We start from the raw sequence: 19,056 nt of genomic DNA on the forward strand, positions 1-19,056 counted from the left end.
CAGGTGAGAGAGAAATTAAAGAGAATGACTTCAAGAAACAAAAGGTAAGAGACTGTCCTAAAAGACTGATGTTAGCAAGAGCTCACAGACATGTCTTGTTGAATGAGTGAGTGAGGAGAGTGTAATTAACAGGTACTTGAGAAACACTGTATTACTTTCAAGCTAATAGGAGGGCTGGGAATCTCGATTTACGGGCTGCAAGCTGTGCCAGCAAAGAGCTGCTTTACAAAAGGGAGACATTCCCAGTGCTACCAGCACAGGAGGGAAACACAGGCAGCACACTTAGATCTAAGTTGATGAGTCCCTGAGCTCCACTAAGTGCGAGTTTTGTAAAGGGAGGTCAGGGTGAACCTGTTACATGATGGAGAGTTACGAACCTCCCGAGTTTCAAAGTCTGCTTGTGTTTCAGAAAAATGCCTCCCTTGTGCATCATGATGCAGGGCTAGGCTTAGCCACCACACTGGGCTCAGGCTTGTCACGCACTGTAGCAGAAACTCATTCTATGTGTGTCACCAAGGGGCTGGGACTTACTTACATAGTCAGAGAACACAGAGTTATAACAGGTAACAACATTAGTTCCTGGAAGATCATACACTGTATGCAAAAAGGCTGATTCCAGTCTGGTCACTGGGGATCCAGCTGACATTTTCCACCACAGAGAAATGGGTTAGACTCCTGCTAAAATGGGCTCTTACCTTGTTTGCCTCAAAGTCTTCTGTTTTGACTCTCACTGTGGGACTCCTAAACAAGGCAAGACCTGGGAGGCTCATGGCAGCTGGTGAATTGCTTTTTCCTGCAGTGCAAGGGGAATTGTAGTCCATGTTTTCTGTCAGACCCATCTTACCAGCTACAATCTTGAGAAACAAGATCATGGAGAGGGTAACAGATGCACACACTGGCCTCGAGAGAAAAGGCAATTCCTGCTCCCTGAAGACACAGCTGAAACACTTTGCCACCCCCAAGTGGACACTTGAGTTTTACCAGGGATTACATTTCCAACCAGTTTTGTATTATCATTTTTCCCTCCACCAGACCTTCCTCTGTAAGATTTTGTGGCTCTTTGAATACATCTTACGTATTTAGGACCAGAGAGCATCTTGTGGTGGTGCACAGGGAGCCATCGATGAGTGATTCCTCTCTCTCCTCCTCCCTTCATGGGAGAATTGCAGCTTTGGCTGCAATTCAGGGTTGTTAGATGGATCTCTTGACTTTCAGACAAGCACATAGACCCGTAGTCAAGGCTGGGAGGTGAAGCAGTAGGGTGAAAATTTTATGTGATCTTAAATAAAATGGCCGCGTTTTTGTTCCTAGGGAAGACAAAGGGTTTTATGAAGGAAGAGGAAGTGGTGGAGGGGAAAAAATCTGTAAGGATAGGGAAATTTTAGAATAGAAACCATGAGAAGCAAATGACCAGGAAGTCACCTCCAGTTCTGAACTAACTGGGGGGGTTTCCGTGTCCTTAAAGCAGTTTTCATCACATTTAATTTGACACAAATCAAATAAGCGACACTCAAAACCAAAAATTACAGAGCTTTTTTGGCCAAACATCAAAAGCAAAGCTGAAAACATTTAGTATTGCACCAAGTCAAACTTTCTGTGAAAGTGCTACTGGGGGAGACATGTCAAAATTATTCTAAATTCTGCTAAAAAAGAAAATAAATGCAGTGAAACTAATGTGAGCTGGCTTGTGGTTGAGTGCTCTATGTTAAGTTCCCTGTGACAGCACAGCTCCGTACCCCCTCATTCCTGAGGGGAATCTCTAGAAATCAGTCAATGGACTTAGTGCCTAAAAAGTAGTCAATGCCCACTGGAGACTTTTCTTCTCAAAAGGTCAGTGCTTGAGCTATTTGTCATTTTGCTTGTATATTCACCTGATTAAATTTTTAAAGCTGGATCCAAACATGAAAATACTAAGAAAATGAATAGAGATGTCATGAAAGCTGGTGATATTCCTTTGTTTATACATTCAGCAGTTTTCATAGCCAAGTGCTGAAAACTGTTGGCAACTGACTGAGCAAAACTCCTGTTGCAAGAAAAGGGAGAACAACTCATTTTCCCTCGAAGTGGTCTAGTGTGAGAAAAATGTATTCATTTGAAATCAAGTGTGACTTCCTAGATAGAACTGTCTATTGATTTATTTCTCTGCTTCTGTTTTCCTCTGGGAAACATGCGAGCATGGGAGCAGAAAGTGTGGAGAGCAGGGGCAATGCTCCGGCACTGTGAAAAAAACATGGACAGTTTGAAATGTGTTACAATAAAGCACTTAAAGGAGAGAATCACTTGCATTGCCGAGTGATATTCAGATCTAATGCCAGGTTCACTACTAGAAAAACATCGTGACAGCAAGTGGACAATTCTGTTAAGTTTATATGAAGAGGTTTTGGACACCAGTTTGTTTTATAAGTGTTTAAACCACGGCTTATAACTGAAATTAAATGTATACTTCAGCTGCAGAGCTGGTTATGTGTATCTATGTGTAAGATGAAAATAAATATACTAGCATCTCTTTTCCTATGTCTGGTCAATCCCCCAGCAAGCCCTGTGCTTCTTGGTTCTTCCTCTGATGTCACATGAGCACAGAATATGGAAATTCCCTGAATGTTCAGCCTGCATCAAGAGCAGGACACTGAGGACTTACTATAAATCTCAGTAGTTTTAAACAAACAAAGAAACCCACGGATTGTTACAGCTAGTATATATGCATGAAAACACAGCACCAATCCCAGTGTGGTTTGTTGCATGCAAGTGTTCTGCATGACTGCTTCTTCAGGTTAAAAACTGGCCAGCACGGGTGTCATAGCCAGGAGAACGTCTCAAAGCAAAAAGCGCATGCCTTGTATAAAATAAGCATGAAACATAATGTAAGAACCTCACCTAGAGAGTCAAGAATTGCTGATTTTCTTCCATGTTTCTCTCCAGTTCACATTTTGGCCAGTCAGCAGCCTGCTTTGGTCATACCCCAGACGCAGAAACCTAAGCTCATTCACCACCAGAAGTGGAAGACTTTCTGTTATTGTCTAGACTTTGTGAAACTGGAAAGTTGCAGCTGTTGTTTTTAAGGCAAATTATCTTAAATCCACTTAATTTTTAAAGAAGGATTAATTTTATGACTATGGGAGCCATTGGAATAATTTGCTTCCCACTAGGACAGCTAATTAATTAATGAAATACTGAAGTTTTTGTTGTAAAAGCCAAAACAACTTTTTTTTTTCTTTTTTTTTTCATGTATCCTCAGCATACACTACATTGTAAAATGCAGCAGTTACAGTAGCAATGACAGGATCCTCCACTGTAACTTTGACACATACATACAGCACTCGGTGGGGTGACAAGGAACCATTCCTCAACTGCTTCAAAGTAACCATCTATCTCCATGCTCTTATACTAAAGTAATGCAAATCAATTTATGTTCCTGATTGTTTAGTCTGGAGAAGAGGAAGCTGAGGGGAGACCTTATCTCTCTCTCCAACTACCTGAAAGGAAGTTGCAGTGAGGTGGGGGTCTATCTCTCCTCCTAAGCAACCAGTGATACGACAAGAGGAAATTGGCTCAAGAAGCACCAGGGGAGGTTTAGATTATATTTTAGGAAAAAATTATTTACTGAAAGAGTGGTAAGGCATTGTAATAGGCTGCCCAGGGAATTGGTGGAATCACCATCCCTGGAGGTGTTCAAAAACAGGTGGATGTGGCACTTCGGGACGTGGTTTAGTGGTGGGCTGATGGTTGGACTTGATGATCTTAGAGGTCTTATCTAACCTTAATGACTCTATGATTCCGTACAACAAAGATGAAGAGGTGACTGACATCATTCCAGTTGCACCTAGTTTGCTTATGTATCTCAGCCTCAAAAAGAGGGGCTGAGTCACGTGGAGCTCTCCCTCTCTGCATATAACGAGAAACAGTCCCTAAGTTCAGGCTGACGTGTCAGCTTACCAATTCCCAGTACATACAACACATTCCTCCAAAAGGCAGCAGTGACTGCAGTATGTGATTCAGCCTTAGCACACTCCACATTTTCACAGTGTCTCTTGCAGTGACATCAAGTAGAACATACATAAGTGTTAGCCTCAGTTTGGCCACTTCATGTCTAGTTTCTTCTGCTATCTCCCCTCCCATGAAGAACAGGTATACCAAAGAATCATATCTCTCCCCTGCCTCTCCACTCCTGCCTTTTTGCTGTTAAGAAATTCCACTGAAGACTGAGTCTTTTCCCTGCAACTTTATTTGCCAGCTGTAGGGTTTTCATACTGTATTTGTATTCCAGTCCCGATTTCAATTACCTGGCTAACCTTTTCAATTTTCACAGAGAGTGCGAATCAGAAAACAGCAGGTCCTTTATTACAGCTCACACTGGCAGAAAATGTTTCACCCCCCTTCCCTCCTCTACGTTTACTGGAAAGCTCTGTCAAATTCAAACAAACCCATTGATCATAACTTGTCTATTTACTTATGCTTTGCTGACTCCTAAGTATTCTGCACCTTTCTGCAGAAATCTCTTCCATTCTCCTTTTGGCTTGAACGTGCTATTTTTTATATCATTTCTAAAAGCTATGGAGAAATAGTCTTAAGTCTTCATGCTAGTGCTTTACTCCAGTGAAAACTCTCACCACAGTCAAATACTGGAGAAAGTAAAAGTCTTGTGCTTCAAGAGGGTGTATTTTCCGGTCTTTGATAAGCAACATGTGCTGGTAAGCCAGTCGCAGAGCACTTCCCAGTGGAAGCTCAGAGCATCAGAGGGGGTCCCTCAGACCAGAAGGCAAGTCAGACACAGGACACCATCCTGCTGATCCCAAAATCTCTGCTCTGTCTTGAAACTGCACTGGCCACAGCTACCACCTGCGAAAGAAATCACTTTCCTTTCCTTTTTTGTCTTTCTCAGTTCCCTAAGTCATAAGCCTCATATCTCCTTCATTCTTTCAGGCTCTTCATATAGCAATAATTGCCATGCCAGTCCTCTGTCTGCCTCATCAATCAGACATCCTAAAAATGGTTTATCTGATTGGGGCAGAGGGGAGGGAGGGTTTAGTGCAACAGATCTGTTTCTTAACAACTTCTTCCCCTCTGATTTACTCTTTTTTTTTTATTATTTCCAGTTCATTATCTTTGCCCATGTTCAACTCCAAATTAGCTTAATTACAGACAAATTTCATATCTCTCTAAAGCAGAAGGGGCACTTGTAAAAAGTCCCTCCAGTCAATAGTAAATGAAGGCCTTGACCTATACTAACTAGACTCTGGGAAAGGCTCAGCTGTGTCTGTCCTGCTCCCACCAGAGACCTCTCCCAATTGCCCATGGCTTCTGCTGTTCCTCTGAGCTCTTTTTAAGAGAGGTATTTCATCGACCCATTTGCAGCCTACTCAAGTTCATCACAACCACTGAGCTCCACAATAGACACTGGTATAAATGCCAAGCGAATGCTTCTCTTGTGCAGGTGCCAAGGGCACTTAGGTCTTTCTACTTTATTCAGGTAGGTGGAAAGGGCCTAGGCTCAAGGTCTATGCCTGTTAGAATCTGCCCCAGGTGCAAATCTGAGCTAAACCTGAGTCATACTGAGTCTGAACATTGGGTATGTACTCAGTTCAGGATGACCTCCTATTACAGGCACATTTGGTAAGCCAAAGATCAATCTTGATTGATGCAGTTCTGGTTGCCCAGAAGTCATATACTGATGATAATTCTTTCCTTGGATATTCCCTCTGAGATAAAAATGCACTAACTGGACTAGATTCAGGGCAGCCCCTTATACCTCATCCTGTTTAGCTGGTGATAACAGGTTTCCCTGGGAAAAAAGGAGCAGAATCTAGCTCTAGCAGTTGATGGATTTCCCACCACCTAGTAGGTAAGGTTTAACTGCTGTGGCTTACCTTTCACAGAAGTTCTCCACTGGCACAGGAAAATCTTCTTCTCTATGCTGGAGGTCAAGAAACTGTTACCCAGCCAGAACACCTCTTCTTAAGTCCAGGAATTGTTACCCAGCCAGAACACCTCTTCTTAAGTTCATCAAGTCTTGTAACGGTGTCAGTGATCCCTCACTGGTAGAAGCAGAATGCCGCTCTAAGAAGAGTGAGGAGATATCTTAATTCACAGAGTGAGGAAAGAGTTGTGAGACAGCAGCAACTAACAGACTTGTCTTGAGGACATGTGAAAAACTATGAAGACATCTAAAGATATAGGAGTGGGAGAACAAAACTCCCATGTAAAAGGCAAGGGAAGGTTTTGTGGCAGTTAAGAGGGGAATCAGAGAGCAGTATTTTCTATCGTTAGAACACCTGTGGTCTCTGGGAAGGAAGGAAAGCCCCAGTGATTCTTTATGCAGATAGCTCCTCCTCATTTACATGAGCTCTCCAGCTCTTTGCTACCCTGGAAAGTGGAACCACAGGGACGTGTGTCCCCTCAACATGCAAGAGTAGAGTTGCAAATCATGCCTGGTATTAGCACAGCTAGAGGACAAGCCTTCCTCAGGCTCTGGTGACGGACCCATGCAGTTAATGGGAATGACACAAACTACTGTGAGGACACTCTACCCCACGAACTGCAGTCAGTCCTTGCTCTTAGTCCTGGACTTTCTGAGGGGTAGAACCTCATTCAGAACAAAACTCTTTTTGCCTCAAAAGCTTCAGGCTCTTCTCTTTCTCTGTTGCCCCTTGCACACTCATCACTTGGCTGTGTCCTTCTGTGTTCTGTAGGGAACAAAGTCATAGGTAGGATGATTCCTCCCTGCCTCACTAAGACATTTTCAGGTGTTATCTCTCTCAGTGTAACCATGTTGCTCAGCAGGAGACTGTTCCTAAGGTCTGTTTTCCGTCCAGAGAGGCATGAAGAAGCCAAGGAGCAAATGTCTGCCCTGAATTCTGAGCGTGTGGCCTCTACAGATCATCTGTACACATCTCCCCGTGACAGGCCAACGACACCAGTCGATGTCCACTGGAGGTCAGTCTTGTGCCAGGAAAACTCCCGTGGGGAGCGAGGCTGTGGATGCTCTGCCATTTCCAGCAGCCTGGAACTCTTAAGGCTGCGTGTGAGGTGCACAAGACACTCCAAGAGAAAACCTGTCCCAGCTCCCCCAGTGTTGGTTTATGATTTAGAGATCTTTCTTTTCTTTTCCTCCTTGCTCAGAAGCACCTGGCTCTGCAAGAGAGACGTGTGTGCTGTTCAGTCAGCACGGTGTGGGGTGGCAGAAAGCCGGAATGCTCCTCAGGTCCAAGCCAGCCTGTGCAGTGGCACCCCAGAGCTGCTGAGTCAGGCTTGGCCTGCTCATCCAAGCTTACCTGAAAAACACTCTAGCTTCAATGCAATTCTTAGGCTTTGGGGTTTGTTTTACAGTGTCATGGCTTAATGATCATATACGGATTGCACCCTATGGGTAAGACATTAGGATACTGATGCACGTCCAACACAAATATAGGTCCAGATATACCTAATCCAGAGTCACATTCCTTGCCAGTGCCAACAATTAAGATTTTCTAGACTGAATCTCATTCAAAGTGTCACCTCCTTCTAGTCCTTCAGTGAGAAGGACTCCTCCAAGAAGGGCTCAACAAACATTTGATGGGAAATATATTCAATGAGAAACAAAATCCTTTAGCTAAATATTTGAGAAAACAGATTTTTCACCCACAAAACAAGTAATCTATGCTTTTACGTAGTATTCCACAGGTGCCAATGCAAGTTCAGCTCTGGCTCTACCAAGTAAAGTCAGCTCTTGTTAACTCATACATCTCTATAAAAGATATGCATCGGTATGGCCTACATAGAAACTGGAAATTAAAATACTCAGTTGTGGTCTCCTCAGGTTACTATTCCACACATCAGTTTGTAGCCCAGATATTCCTTATTTCACGTTCACGGTGACTTACTTTTTCTCACTAGATCAAGAAAGGCAGAGCTGTCCTCTGCCCTCTCTCCAGTCAGGCCATATCTAAGTGCAGGATACACATCATCCACACATACTCGCTGAAGCTCAAGACTGAAATGACAGCCAGCATTGAACAAACCCTCTGTTGGTCCCTCCTACAAGAAACCTTAAGCATATATTTCCTCTGCTTTGCTAGAATAGGTAGAGACATTCCTTTTCTGGTATTTTTCTAGCACAGCAAAAGAAGTATTGATCCCCACCACTGGCTTCTTTCCTGTGAATGATCAGTTATCCCTTGGTGTTAAACAAATGGCAATTATGCATTCTAAACAACAAAAGAAACCCAAGGGTCAAGGTACCTTGTGATCTCTTACCTCTTATTCCCATTAGTATTCCTGTCAGCCTGGCCTTGTACATGCCACATCTTCCCAGCAAGAGCAAGGCAGTCTCCATCTCTCCCTCCTTCTCCGCTCATACCCACACCTCCTGCCTCAAGGAACAGCAAAAGTTCTTTCTGAAGCCAGTTCTTAAGAAGGACTGGAGCAGATAGAAAAAAAGGGACAGGGTGGGGCCAATGCAGTAACTCAGTAATATTGGCTCCCCATAATTTGGAAACAAGCCCACAGTATGGCCACGGCACTGGAGTCATTACTTGGAAGATGTGACCCTAACCAGCCCAGGAGTTTGGCAGCTCAGTGATGACACAGACAGTCGGAAACCAGGCAAGGAATGAGTAGGAACGGAGACAAGATGACGGTTGCTTTTGGGCAGAGTCCTTTTTTGTATCAGATATCCTTGCAGCAGCTCTTGGGTACTGACATCTTGTTGCATGTTAGAAGTTGTGTTAGGAGCATACGATGCACCATTCTTGATACATTCCTTATTGGCAAATTACACACCAATGAACTTAGGCCAAGGGGACATTCACATCCTTTGATGTGCATATTAACCAGCTTTGCATGTAGAAGTGGAACAACGTTGCTGAGGAAAGGAATACAAATCTCTATCATTTTGCTCTGAGGATCCACCACTGGTCATTCTTTTTAGAAGTCAGATATTTTCATTCCTTTTTTTGTTTGTTTTAGGGTTTGTGGTTTTGGGCTTTGGTTTTTTCCTTTCATCCTCTGCTGCAACATCTGTGATATTTACTACAGCAGGAAATGTAATACGTCTTCACTGGGAGCTTTGCAACTGATGATCCATTAACACTTTCTTAGGGGCATTTATTTTCTTATGAATATTTTGTACCTTCACAGATGTGACTGAACCACTTAACCTCTATCAGTAAATCACAGCAGCTAAAGCCCTTGTTTACTGCCAGGCTGGACAAAGGGTGGAACACAGTAAGCATGCTGAAGACAAAAGGTTTGAACCAGGGATACATTTAGCTGTCCATATTTAAAGAAGGATTGGAAAGAAAGTGGGAGTTTAGAAAGTATCTAGGTAAAAAATAGCTGTATGGAAACAGGATAGTTCCTAGTCTCCGTGAGCAGGACCCAACTTCACATGCCCTGGATAGTTTACTCCACTGATCTGCCCAGAACATTTCAGAATCAAGATTTGCTGAGGCTTCCTAGAATTCTCTCTCTCTTTCTCTCCCATAGCCCAGCTGCTCTTGCTTTTCAGTGCTGCAAGGCTGAGTCCCGGTCATGACTCAGTGACAAACTTCTGCCCTGCCCATAACTGAATAAAGAAATCCCTTTGCTGAGAAACTGAGGAGTACTGGTGCACTCCCCTTAAATGATGCTCTGATGGAAATAGTGCTTGGTTTAGAAATGCTAAAACAAAAGCGTACGTGGATATTGAGGGGTTTTCGTTAGTTTGATTCAGGCAGAAGCAGCTTTTTGAGCCATTTATCAAGCTGACTGCAGCTCCCATTTCAAGGCTGATGAAGCTATAATAGTGAGCCCAAAAAAAAAAAAAAAAAAGTGCTCTGAAAGGTGTATCCAGAGCAGTTTAATAAATAAAAGACAGCTGGAGAAAAAGAAGAAAAATCATCAGTGCAAGTTTTGGCTTTCCTCTGCTGTTCATTTTATAGCGTAAATTTAAATAAATGAACGAAGATAGTGGGTGGAATAACTCTTTCATTCTAAAATTCGTTCTCTAAAAAGTCCTGCCTGTGATTTCATCTTCCTACAATGGCTCATGTCTTGCCAGCTACTCCACCCTCCAAATTGCCACTTTGAAATTTATAAACACATCCATCAGGCTCTGCAGACCCCCTGAGTTTCTTTGAAAAAGGACATGCATTCCTGATAGATGCGAATTCTTTATGAAAACTCCAGTGTAATAAACCTCAACACAGCTAAGCACCTGGATGCCAGCTAGCTCAGGTGACCCCAGACATTAAACTGTTCTCTTCCCACTGCCCATACAGTGAAGACCTTGGAGTTTGTCCCAAGCTTCTGATTTCCACAGAGGAGACATTTGTCCTAGACAGCTCACGGAGGTCTCAGTCCTGTATTAGCAGATGTTTCCCTGAGTACGAGGGCAGCCTTTGCTCACACTGGGATTAAATGTCACGTACCATGTTCTCTTCTCCATTTGGATTTTGAAAGTTGGGAGACTTCTTCAGTCCCTTGTTGGATATTTTGAGATCTCAATCTCTGGGGTATGGCAAGGAAGTTACCGCATTTCTTTCCAGTTCTATCTCGTTATCAAAGTGTGACATGTTCAGAATGGATGTCCAGGTGTGGGTTTCAACACTCTCCTTCTAGAAGCTGCCACAATGTTCCACTAAATTGCAAGAATTCTTTATGGGACTGATTCTTTCTCCAGCTGGTTTGGGTTAGAGCTCATGGACTCCAGCAGACAGCATTGAGATCCTGTTAGGAGTAGAAGGAACAAACATGGAAGTGTAGACAGAAAAAAACACTGAAAGATGAGAAATGATGAAAGAATCAGAGAGAAGTGAGAGGAAAAACAGACAAGCCTAGAGGAAGAGAGACAGGAACTGAAAAGGGAGGGGTGGGGAAAGGAAAATTAATAAAGAAATGGAATGCAAATAAGGATGAAAGAAGAGGGGATAAGGACACAGGGGAAGGGTAGAGGGGAGGAGGCAGAAAAAAAGGCACAGAAATATGCATAAAGAAAAATCCGTGCTCTTTTTCACTAATGCTTCACTAGATGGAAATCGTATCAGCCATAATCAAACCTCTGAGCTCCACAACAATAGGTGAAATAACTCAAACATCGCTTTCAGATTTAAAAAAAAAAGTGAAGGGATGAATTCTTTCCCAGTTTTTCTTTTCCTTCTATATATATAGAAAATAACCTTATACACTTACATTCTGAGGCTCATCACCACAAAATATAAACAAAGGAATGAAACCATCCTTCAGTGCAGACAGAAAATAAATCAGTGCTTTCTTATTGTTGCAGCTGGGTCCTGTCTTCACATTTATTTATTTTTACATTTTCCCTCCCTCTGTGCACTCTAGAGACCATATCCCATAAAAAGTTGGGTTATCAAGTTAACTGTGAATAATTCATGAAATAATTATAAAACATTTACACCAGAACATTATTATCTTGCACCTAAAAAAACCTCCAAATACTTAACGTCCTCTAACACTGATGGCAAGCCTCTCGTGACTGCGATGTACTTTATAGCTGAAATTAAACTGGATTAATCTTTAATGCTGCTTTTGGGCCCACTAACACAGAATCACAGAAAAACCACCCTCAGATAACAAGGAAACACAAAAATACGTATGTATATGTATTTGTGTGTGACTGTGTTGATGCAAACACATGTATATGGGATTCTGACACAGCCCACAGAGGGGATTACGTTTCAGTCTTTCTCCCCTAAACCAGACTCGGAGGCATAAGAGTTGTAATATTTTACGCTCCAGGGATGGATTCAGAGCATGCTGATGGGTGGTTATGTTCACATAGCTTTAGGCACAGCTATCTATATATGCTGAAAAGGCAGAGCCATGCACGAAGGGAGAAATTATTGTGACTCATGGAGACAGACTGTCTCACAAGCACAAACATAAGGACACGTGGAGAAGACACATATGGATCTGCAGGACCCTGGCCCATATACTGAGGGACTGTGGCAGCATACAAGGTTTTCTTCCTCATACCCTTTGACTGTGAAGGGTAAAATTTCTCTTTTTATCCTGAAGGGATCCTTGGTCAGATTCTGTTGCCATTACTAAAGCCTAGAGCTTACTTTGAAATTAATATAATAATACATTTCAGTTTTACACCAGTGCCATCAAGATCAGGATTTGATCTTGTATATGCATCCAAAATTAAGACTGTCATATGTGGCTATAAAGGTTCCTATGAAAGCATTACTGATAATGCATATCTCTAACACACGTATGACTGGCTCTTAGGACTTCTGCAGCCTGGATAACAGCTCCTCTGTCACCTTACATCTGGACATAAGGCCAGTGTGTCTTGGAAAATTCTCAAGGCCATACCTTCACTAGTTGCCATGATACTCCTGAGGGCTTCAACAGACATATACAGGAAGACCTCAAAATGTTCTATCTTATTTTACAAAAACTACCAGCTTGTAGCTAGAGACTCATTTTTTCAACAATTACTTGCCCTCTCCCTCAAGAATACAAGAAAATAGAGCACTACTAAAACAAAACCCAACTAAACAATAATTTTTGGAAACATGGGTTGCCATGCTTCCAGGAAACAGAGAGCCAGCAAACCTTGGGCCAACACAGCTAACATCTAGATACAATCTCTGAGGTAACCCAAGGTATAAGAATCTCCCTCTGGACACATGCAGGATAGAATAACTTTCTTATTCCCCTTTCCCCCTTGCTTCCTCTTGGAATTCTGTTAGTCTACACAGAAAATTATCAGTGCTTTCTTGCAAGCACTTTTGCACCCAGGCCAGAGAAAAGGCCAAGGGCTCCTCTTCCCTCCAGCAGTTATTCAGAGGCCATATTAGGCAAGGTAACAGCTACATCTGCCTTACAACCAGGAGCAGCCACATTCCCACTGTGCAAGGGCTGGAAGCTTGCTGCACACCCTGACCCAGTAAAAGCACATCCCGGGCGATTTGGCACTAAGCTGATGGTAAATAAAACTGTCCAGAGCCTGAGGCATTACAGTTTGATTAACCACGCACCTTTGCAGAGGATTAGGAGGACTCTATCATTGTGATGCTTGAATCCTAATTAAAAACTAGTCCCTCCCACACACACTGTGCTGATCTGAGCGGGGAGATGTGTCTGCCTGTGAGCGAGTGTCTGCTTTGGGGTGGCAGGGAGATTCACGGCTTCAAAGAACCGTGTTTACCTCCCGTCACACATCAGCCCAGCAAACATCATGGGATTGTACAAGATCAATGGACACGGTGGTGTCTGGAGTTTCAGGTATTCTTCTCTGGGTACCTAACCCAGCTACATCACAATGGGATCTACCGTCAAGAGAGTGGTAAACAGGTTGGATTACCAGACTCTTGTGTCATATGCTGTCCATGGAGGGAAGCAGTCTCAATACTTAACTTCGAGCCTATCAATGGCTCTCTAAATATTCAAGAGTCCCATTCCCAAACATTCAATCCCAGTTATGATGTCACAGTGCAGTGCTGGCATTAGGAAAGCAACAAGATTGTCTATGAATGGTTATTACTATTAGCTAAGTGATCTTGCAGCTGAAGACCACATATCATGGTGCTAGATATTGTTCATGTCCCTCTCGAATAAGTAGTTCTGGCATAGCCTCTTGCTCAAAGGAGTTACTCTCTCAGAGAAAAGTTAATGTAAATAGGTAAAGACAAATGGAAACCATGAGATGACAAGAAAACATTGACCAGTGCTGTAGAGTCTGAATGTACCAACAGTTTAACTAGTATCAACAAGCTAGTTACAGAGGCTAAAAAAGTAACACCCCTTCAGTAGATTCTTCACAACCACATCAGCACATTACCCATGAGTGATTGCAAACCTGAGCTCTGACTTCACACATCAGGACAGCAGCAGTACAAGGTGATGTGTTTTAGCCATACATTTGCTTATGTTCTTCCTAAATGCCTTTTCCTAACATCTGAGATCATCTGAGTATGAAAGCTTAACAGTGAGAAGAGCTGAAGACTGCAGTATTTATGTCTCTCTGTAACAACAAAGGGAGGATCAAGTCCAAGCTGTTTCTCCTCAAATTGTGGATCAATTGAGCAACTCTGATGACGTCACTATCCCTGGAACTGGGACCTAATTCAAAATTACCTCAAATTTGGAAGATTGATTTCTACCATCAGCATTTAACGTCTGCTGTATCTTCCTTTTCCAGTACAAAAACAAAAAAAACAAAAAAAAAGAAAAATAAGAAAGAAAGAAAGAGAGAGGGAGAAGGAGATGGTTCAGATTCAACTGCAATTTAGCATTCATTTGCATTTTTAAATTAGTTAAGCTATGGACCGTTGCAAAGCAATGACAGAGAATTTTTGTAATAATTAGTCTGCTGGGAGTGTAGTAATGGCTATTCAGGCAGGTTGCACTGAAAGAGGAAGTAATACCCAAATGCTCAAACTGGGATTTGCACAGGCAGATTTACTCTCACTCGTATGGGGCCAGATCCAGCTCGCGAGACACATTGAGCTGCAGCTCAGACAACTTCATCTGCACCAGACACTGACTACAGTCAGTGGAGAGAAAGGGATGCTTCTAGAATATGATTCATCTTACTCTAAAGTAAAAATGTAAATCAAACCAGATGATTAGATACCTGAAGTGAGGTGAGATGAGTCTCACCACTGTTGTTTTTGGTATAATCTTAAATTCTGAAAACTCTTCCTATGTGTCCATCTCTCCTCAGTGGGCTCCACACAACTTAACTCCTCTCCTTTCCTTCTGCAGTTCTTACCATCATTCTCCTAGTGCCTGTAATGAGATGTACCCCTCTTCTAACTCCAATGGAAAGTCCTTATTGCTTCAGATCTGACCAGAAGTGCTCAGGGAAGGAAGATGTGGGGGATCAGCATGAGAATGAACTAAAGAGCCCCCAATTTTGCCATGGGGATCTACCTCCCTTCAGCTCATATAGTGGGATACAACAACACTTCACTGTGGAGTGTAAGTTGCTGTAATTTGACTTGAACTCACTGATTTTGTAATGCATCTCATGTTTGTTGTTTGAGAAGGATGAATATTATAACGTCTCCTTCCTTGGATCACAGAACACGGCAACACTAATGCTCACTTTGCTCGGTAATGAGAAGAGACCACTAGTGACTAAGTAGTGCTGCAGAAACACTGCACATTCAGCTACCAGAAAGCAACTGTCCATCACCCATTAGATGCTGTCTTGCATAATTTTATATTTGTTGTCCTTTGCCGGCCCTGTTCCAAAAGCTGGCATCTGTTTCACAGTGTGAGTGCTACTTTTTGCTTAAGTTTTCCCTCTGGGTGGATTTGGTGAGTTTCCTGAAGTCCAGATCCTTCATCTGATCCGAAACCTTGACACTTCACACACTTTTTTTTAACCAGCTCCATCACTGCTTCATCCAAAAATGTGAATACATTCTCTTCCAAAGCAGGAACAGTCAGCCCCAGCAACTCCCATCAGGAATCAGCCAATACAATATGTCTGGCACGGTGATGTAATACTCTCTGTATGGACAAAAAGTGAAATGATAAGCAGAATAGATGCTTTCCCTGACCCCAATATCAGCTAAAATATTTGTGATATTTCATTACAAATAGCTTTTACATCTGCCGACCTGCAAGATGTCTTGGTTTCTGTTGTGGTCACTGGAGAGAGAAATACCTCCCAGGACCATTTGTCTCTGCCTAAGATGGCTGTCCAAGAGAAACAGGATCGGTTTCTCAGGGTGTCATTCTCTTCCTACCATCTACAGAGCAAATCTGCACACTTGTTTAGGCTATAAGCCAACTTTCAGACAGTTACATTCAGACTAGGTGGTATACACCCAAAATACCTTCGTCTGTTTACCTCTGCACATAGGAGTGGATCCATTCTAGTTGTTTATTCCTGAGTCTTTTCATGAGAACATCACATAGAAAAGGACACAAGTTTTAGACAGAACCAAGCTGATCCAGATCTAGACTCAGGAACTATTAGAAAAAATTCACAGCCTTACGAACATATGGTCCCAGCATATGTCCTGTGGTTTTGACAGTGTCTTCCCTGTGAAAGAGGTTGTGTCGGGGAAAGAGACAGAAAGCTGATAGAAAAGGAGCTTTGCTGAGTAGCAGTTCCTTGGTGAGGACAGACCCATATTATAACCTCCCTTTCTGAAAGACTGAATTTTAAGAAAGCTTTTTTTGAAACCTCTCTAACTATCCAAAGGCTGTCAGAGTAGTTACATGAGATATTTCTTTGTCAGGAGTCTCCTTTTGTCCGCAGCGTGGTGCAGCAGCCTGGCAGATGGGCTGAGCATTGCCTTGCAAAGGTGCAGAAGGGCCACTACCCAGTGCCCTCTGACATGTCTTTAGACCTTCACCCGCTGAGGCATAGCTGTCTCTGATTATGTCTGCTGAATATTTCCATATGCATAACCAGCAGTTCAGATATCCATGAAGCGTTTTTCCATAAAAATGAGATCCTGTAAAACCTATGCCTTTAGACAACCTCCACTCTGAGATAGCCCGTGTCTCTTTATTTTACAAAATAAAGACTTGAGCATTCATTCTCCTTAGCCTCCTGAGTTTCCGCTGTGCTATCTGTGTTATCTGTGATTGTCTTGGAAACCCAGCTCACCCTGAGGCCAGCTATTAACATCTTTCAGCATAACAAAAGCTTTTATTGTCCCACTGTTTCACATGCATCCTGTCACAACATGCAGATGAATGAGCTACCAGGGGGTAAGTTTGGGTATAAATTTTTACAAGGACTCTACTCCATCATAATTGTCTGTATTCATATTCTCATTCTTCATGCTCAACCAGATGCGCTTGGAAGTGATTTGTCCTCAGGAAAAAAATGGGGTTAGTTGTTTTGCATGTGTTCAGTAGAAACAAAGAAGAGGGTGTCCCGGGGCTTCTTGTGAAGAAGCTGACATCCTGGGAGGTCATCCACTAACCTTCCCTGTTACTTCCTTCTGTGGCCCCCATCGTGCCTATTCCACATCATTAAAAAAAGTTTACCAAAAATATGAAGCCAGATATTTAGTTTGCAAGACAATTTTCATCCAAGTAGCTGAAGTATTTCAATTGGAAGGAAACATTATCAGGGAAAAAATACTGAACGGGGTTTTCTGCACTAAAATTCTCGACACTCTGCATACATGAGCAATGATCCACAAAGGACATGCAGTTTACATCACCAGAAGACTCTTCTCCAAGCCCAGCTATAATATTTCTCCAGAGACACATCCCAAGAGTATTTGACTATCTGCATTTTTGCATGTGCCTCAAAGCTTTTGTTAGTATGACTATGATGGCTAGTGGGTATGATTTGCTCATGTTCCCAATTGACAGCCAGGCCAGCAAAATCTCACAGTTTATACATGCTCTCTGATTCTTTTTATTATTTAGTGGATTAAATGAGAATTCCTTAATGACTCCAATGACTGTTGTGTTTTCAGTGAAGCAGCAAATAATTGGAAAAATTAAATACTCATTATAACTAGTAAATAGCAATAAAATAACAGGCAGATAAATATCGGAGAACTTCTCACCCAACTGAGGAAATCTAAATATCATAAAGGTCATCCTCAGGGAAATATGCCATGAAGGGCATTCATCTTTGTAAATGAGTTCAATGTGCCCTTCTAACCTGTGGTGCTATATCATCCAGAATGAGAACAAAGCTAAAAAAGTTCCCAAAGTCCAGCTCGTACACACACTTGGTATTTATCTGATATGTGAGTACAGTGACTTCAGTCATCTTCGGCTCACACCATTAATCTTGTTTATTTTATTCTTTCCAACTACTTATCCACTCCACCAATGCCACAATTGCTCTGTAATAATTTGTGAATGCCAGATGATGTCCTAATTATTGCAGTGTTTGTTATATTCACATATTAGATAACCAAAACGTGGGGAGAAGAACAACAAGGAGAGTCACATATTCTGAGGAAAAGGCTTGCTCAACATATGTCACTCGACGCGAACAACTTCAGGATGCTAAGGGTAACATGCAGGAAATTAAAAAGGCTGGGCATGAGAATACTAAAATCATCTGCCTGGGATCTTACAATCCCACTGTAGAAATGTGATTGGATTTTGTTTCTCTTTTAGCTTCAGTCTCACTATGGCTAGAGAAGATGACTGTACCTTACAGGAATAGGAAATATGATGTTATTTGAGACTGTGACATTGTTATTCTAATTTTCAGAAAAGGAAGAGGAGCAGATTCAAGGATGATACAAAACGCTTGGCCTGGATTCCCTTTCTGGCTTACATTGACATAAATAACATGCAGGAGTGGAAATGTCTGTCTTTACAAGAGAATTAAAATGCACTAGTCAACTTGCATTTCTGAAGTGGTGCAAGACTTCAGAGGCGTAATCACAAATCTGGTTCCCCCGGAATTTCCTCTTTTGTACTCATTAGCACTCTTGATCAAATTCTCTTCCTTCATATTTCAGGTTCCGATTTCACCAATGGAAAATGTCTCAGTTAAAGGCTTAGGAGTAACTGTTTTTTCACCATTGTAGAGGATAACAGGTTTCACTCTAAAAGCAAATGTGTCTTGTTCAGAATGGTGCTAGAATTGTTGATGTTCAAGGACAGATTGGACAAGCAGCTGCAAGAGAAATGCAGTGTGGCTCCCTGAGAATCACATCAACCTTGGGAAATCCTGAGCTGAATATACTCAGAGAGTAGAAAATGTTATGGAGGAAGATTAAACATGCTTGACTTATTCTTCACTGGGTATCTGCTTATGGCCCCAGCTGAAAACCCATTAAAGATGCCACCAAGCTAGTCCGAAGGCTCAAAGAAATCCATTCCTCAAGGGCCGATGATTTACAGACAGCTGCAGCACGAACATCATCTACACATCACAAGTCTGATGAGAAGACAGAAGATGGTGAAAATTATTTACCAGAAGGGGACTCTCTGCATTTCTGCTGATGCCCTCAGCAGTAAAGAGACAAAATATTAAAAAAAAATTAGAGAACTGACCCTTGCCAGAATGATTCTCAAACTTTTTCCACAAACCAGATGTGTTTTACAAGATGGACAGAACATCCTGTGTGCCAAGTTCAGACACCTTATGGCAGAATAAGGATATGTCCCTACAGGAGTAAAACA

The sequence above is a fragment of the Apaloderma vittatum genome, unplaced genomic scaffold, assembly GCF_000703405.1.
Source record: "Apaloderma vittatum isolate BGI_N311 unplaced genomic scaffold, ASM70340v1 scaffold2306, whole genome shotgun sequence".
Classification (NCBI taxonomy): Eukaryota; Metazoa; Chordata; class Aves; order Trogoniformes; family Trogonidae; genus Apaloderma; species Apaloderma vittatum.